This window comes from Triticum urartu, chromosome 2 (genome assembly GCF_003073215.2).
Source record: "Triticum urartu cultivar G1812 chromosome 2, Tu2.1, whole genome shotgun sequence".
NCBI classification, from domain to species: Eukaryota; Viridiplantae; Streptophyta; class Magnoliopsida; order Poales; family Poaceae; genus Triticum; species Triticum urartu.
In genome coordinates this window covers 181,032,686-181,038,487 of record NC_053023.1, presented here as the reverse complement: position 1 = coordinate 181,038,487, position 5,802 = coordinate 181,032,686, and positions in this window count along the sequence as shown.

Sequence of the window (5,802 nt, the reverse complement as noted above, 5' to 3'; positions counted from 1 at the left end):
CCCAAGTCTGGACCTAAGCCTGAAACTAAGTGCTTCTACTGCAAAGGGACTAGTCACTGGAAGCAGAACTACCCCAAGTATTTGGTGGATAAGAAGGATGGCAAAGTGAACAAAGCTATATTCGATATACATGTTATTGATGTGTACTTTACTAGTGTTTATAGCAACCCCTCGGTATTTGATACTGGTTCAGTTGCTAAGAATAGTAACTCGAAACGGGAGTTGCAGAATGAACAAAGACTAGTTAAGGGTGAAGTGACGATGTGTATTGGAAATGGTTCCAAGATTGATATGATCATCATCGCACACTCCCTATACTTTCGGGATTAGTGTTAAACCTAAAATAAATGTTATTTAGTGTTTGCGTTGAGCATGAATATGATTGGATCATGTTTATTGCAATACGGTTATTCATGTAAGTTAGAGAATAATTGTTGTTCTGTTTACATGAATAAAACCTTCTATGGTCATACACCCAATGAAAATGGTTTGTTGGATCTCGATCATGGTGATACACGTTTTCATAATATTGAAGCCAAAATATGCAAAGTTAATAATGATAGTGCAACTTATTTGTGGCACTGCCATTTAGGTCATATTGGTGTAATGCGCATGAAGAAAATCCATGCTGATGGGCTTTTGGAATCACTTGATTATGAATCAGTTGATGCTTGCGAACCATGCCTCATGGGCAAGATGACTAAGACTCCGTTCTCCGGAACAATGGAGCGAGCAACAAATTTCTTGGAAATCATACATACTGATGTATGTGGTTCGATGAATATTGAGGCTCACAGCAGGTATCATTATTTTTTGATCTTCATAGATGATTTGAGCAGATATGAGTGTATCTACTTGATGAAACACAAATCTAAAACATTTGAAAAGTTCAAAGAATTTCAGAGTGAAGTGGAGAATCATCGTAACAAAAATAAAAGTTTCTACGATATGATCACAGAAGTAAAATATTTGAGTTACGAGTTTGGCCTTCAGTTAAAACAATGTGAAATAGTTTCACTACTCACGCCACCTAGAACACCATAGTGTAATGGTGTGTCCGAACGTCGTAACCGTACTTTATTAGATATGTGCGATCTATGATGTCTCTTACCGATTTACCATTATCGTTTTGGGGTTATGCATTAGAGATAGCTACATTCATGTTAAATAGGGCACCATCTAAATCCGTTGAGACGACACCGTATGAACTATGGTTTGGCAAGAAACCTAAGCTGTCGTTTCTTAAAGTTTGAGGTTGCAATGCTTATGTGAAAAAGTTTCAACCTGATAAGCTCAGACCCAAATAGGAGAAGTGTGTCTTCATAGGATACCCAAAAGAAAATGTTGGGTACACCTTCTATCACAGATCCGAAGGCAAGATATTCATTGCTGAGAATGGATCCTTTCTAGAGGAGGAGTTTCTCTCGAAAGAAGTGAGTGGGAGGAAAGTAGAACTTGATGAGGTAACTGTACCTGCTCCCTTATTGGAAAGTAGTTCATCACAGAAATCTGTTCCTGTGACTACTACACCAATTAGTGAGGAAGCTAATGATGATGATCATGTAACTTCAGATCAAGTTACTACTGAACCTCGTAGGTAAACGAGAGTGAGATCCGCACCAGAGTGGTACGGTAATCCTGTTCTGGAGGTCATGTTACTTGACCATAACGAACCTACGAACTATGAGGAAGCGATGATGAGCCCAGATTCCACGAAATGGCTTGAGGCCATGAAATCTGAGATGAGATCCATGTATGAGAACAAAGTATGGACTTTGATTGACTTGCCCAATGCTCGGCGAGCCATTGAGATTAAATGGATCTTCAAGAGGAAGACGGACGCTGATAGTAGTGTTACTATCTACAAATCTAGAATTGTCGCAAAAAGGTTTTCGACAAGTTCAAGGTGTTGACTACGATGAGAGTTTCTCACTCGTATCTATGCTTAAGTCTGTCTGAATCATGTTAGCAATTGCCGCATTTTATGAAATCTGGCAAATGGATAACAAAACTGCATTCCTTAATGATGCAACCAGAAGGTTTTGTCAATCCTAAAGGTGCTAAAAAAATATGCAAGCTCCAGTGATCCATCTATGGACTGGTGCAAGTATCTCAGAGTTGGAATATACACTTTGATAAGTTGACCAAAGCATATAGTTTTATACAAATTTGCGGTGAAGCCTGTATTTACAAGAAAGTGAGTGAGAGCACTACAACATTTCTGATAAGTATATGTGAATGACATATTGTTGATCGGAGATAATGTAGAATTATTCTGCAAAGCATAAAGGAATGGTTGAAAGGAGTTTTTCAAAGAAAGACCTCGGTGAAACTGCTTACATATTGAGCATCAAGATCTATAGAGATAGATCAAGACGCTTGATAAGTTTTTCAATGAGTATATACCTTGACAAGATTTTGAAGTAGTTCTAAATGGAGCAGTCAAAGAAAGAGTTCTTACCTGTGTTACAAGGTGTGAAACTGAGTAAGACTCAAATCCCGACCACGGCAGAAGAGAGAAAGAGAATGAAAGTCATTCCCTATGCCTTGGCCATAGGTTCTATAAAATATGTGATGCTATGTACCAGATCTATTGTATACCCTGCACTGATTTTGGCAAGGGAGTATAATAGTGATCTAGGAGTAGATCATTGGACAGCGGTCAAAATTATCCTTAGTGAAATAAGGATATGTTTCTCGATTATGGAAGTGACAAAAATGTTCGTCGTAAAAGGTTACGTCGATACAAATTTTGACTCTGATCCAGATGACTCTAAGTCTCAATCTGGATACATATTGAAAGTGGGAGCAATTAGCTAGAGTAGCTCCATGCAGAGCATTGTTGACATAGAAATTTGCAATATACATACCGATCTGAATGTTGCAGACCCGTTGACTAAACTTCTCTCACAAGCAAAACATGATCACACCTTAGTACTCTTTGGGTGTTAATCACATAGCGATGTGAACTAGATTATTGACTCTATTAAACCCTTTGGGTGTTGGTCACATGACGATGTGAACTATGGGTGTTAATCACATGGTGATGTGAACTATTGATGTTAAGTCACATGGCGATGCGATCTAGATTATTGACTCTAGTGCAAGTGGAAGACTGAAGGAATTATGCCCTAGAGGCAATAATAAAGTTATTTTTTATTTCCTTATTTCATGATAAATGTTTATTATTCATGCTAGAATTGTATTAACCGGAAACATAATACATGTGTGAATACATAGACAAACAGAGTGTCACTAGTATGCCTCTACTTGACTAGCTCGTTGATCAAAGATGGTTAATTTTCCTAACCATAGACATGAGTTGTCATTTGATTAACGGGATCACATCATCAGGAGAATGATGTGATTGACTTGACCCATTCCGTTAGCTTAGCACTTGATCGTTTAGTTTGTTGATATTGCTTTCTTCATGACTTATACATGTTCCTATGACTATGAGATTATGCAACTCCCGTTTATCGGAGGAACACTTTGTGTGCCACCAAACGTCACAACGTAACTGGGTGATTATAAAGGTGCTCTACAGGTGTCTCCGAAGGTACTTGTTGGGTCGGCGTATTTCGAGATTAGGATTTGTCACTCCGATTGTCGGAGAGGTATCTCTGGGCCCACTCGGTAATGCACATCACTATAAGCCTTGCAAGCATTGCAACTAATGAGTTAGTTGCGAGATGATGTATTACGGAACGAGTAAAGAGACTTGCCGGTAATGAGATTGAACTAGGTATTGAGATACCGACGATCGAATCTCGGGCAAGTAACATACCGATGACAAAGGGAACAACGTATGTTGTTATGCGGTCTGACCAATAAAGATCTTCGTAGAATATGTAGGAACCAATATGGGCATCCAGGTCCCGCTATTGGTTATTGACCAGAGAGGTGTCTCGATCATGTCTACATAGTTCTCGAACCCGTAGGGTCCGCATCCTTAACGTTCGTTGACGATATAGTACTATGAGTTATGTATGTTGGTGACCGAATGTTGTTCGTAGTTTCAGATGAGATCACGGATATGACGAGGAACTCCGGAATGGTCCGGAAGTAAAGATTGATATGTGGATAGTAGTGTTTGATCTCCGGAAGGGTTCCGGAATTCACCGGAAGGGGTTCCAGATGTTTCCCAAAATGTTTGGGCACGAGAACACTTTATCTGGGCCAAAGGGGAAAGCCCACGAGGTTTTTGGAAAGCGCAAAAGGAATTTTTGCGGAGTCCAGGGGCCAGACGCCAGGGTCCCTGGCGTCTGGGTCCAGACGCCGGGAACCCTGGCGTCTGGCCCTGGAGTCCGAGAAGGACTCTTGCCTTTCGGGTGAAACCGACTTTGTGGAGGCTTTTACTCCAAGTTTCGACCCCAAGGCTCAACATATAAATAGAGGGGCAGGGCTAGCACGCAAGACACATCAAGAAACACCAAGCCGTGTGCCAGCAACCCGTCCCCTCTAGTTTATCCTCCGTCATAGTTTTCGTAGTGCTTAGGCGAAGCCCTGCGGAGATTGTTCTTCAGCAACACCATCACCACGCCGTTGTACTACCGGAACTCATCTACTACTTCGCCCCTCTTGCTGGATCGAGAAGGCGAGGACGTCACCGAGCCGAACGTGTGCAGAACTCGGAGGTGCCATGCTTTCGGTACATGGATCAGTCGGATCGTGAAGACGTACGACTACATCAACCGCGTTGATATAACGCTTCTGCGAACGGTCTACGAGGGTACGTAGACAACACTCTCCCCTCTCGTTGCTATGCATCACCATGATCCTGCGTGTGCGTAGGAATTTTTTTGAAATTACTACGTTCCCCAACAATACGTGATAGGTAAGTTATGAGGTTTACCCATACAATGGTGTTTGGATAAGTGATCAAGAAACATTCAACATTGCACCTCCAATGTTCTTAATGATGTTTGGAGTACCACATTCATGCTTCGGGATAGCATTGACATGGTCATCAGGTAAAGGTCGGACCTTGGGAACACAAAGGATCCATCGGGAGTTTTTTTAGATCATATGCAATTTTATCAGGGAAAAGATGAGGATGTGGCCGATGGGTTCAGTAGCAATCCATCAACTTGTCAAAAATGATGTATTTCCAAAATTATATGAACAAGTTTGTGTTGGGGGGAAGGCAAGGATGTGGTCGATGATAACACAATTCATCGAGGGGCAAGGCTGGTATTTCTCATCATGAATTCAGTTGATATCCTGGAAGAGCTCGGAATGTTGATGATGATCACTACACATTTGTCGAGAAATTTCATGAAGATGTAATCGATCAGCGATGACATCAAGTCAAAGGAATGATGAAGCCAAAGGTTATTGGAACCACGGGTACGACACAAACTCGGAATCAAGCTTGTTATTCGAGGTGAAACAATATGACAAGGAAGATCGACGTAAGCTTAGCTCATCGTCGAAAATTGTGCTCCGGGAAGAAGGACCAGATATCACAGTTAATCTTTTTTGCTCGATAATGATGTAGCCGATCAGGCTAAGAATGACTTGAAGGATTATTAAACTCGTAAGCAACGAAAATTACTTAAGAGTTATTGAACTGGAGTGTGGAATTGATTCACTTATCGGTGTTCTCAAGTGACTAATAACTCAGAACCTATGGGAAATCTGAAATCGGTGAGAAGCAATACTAGACGAAGACTCATAAGATGTAACACAGTTCTTTGCTACTCTCGAGATACCGGAGGGCAATACTCGAAGGAAGATCAAAATAGAGGTTGCGAAGACGTATTGATCTGCAGAAGACAAGTGCTCTAACTAGTCTGATAA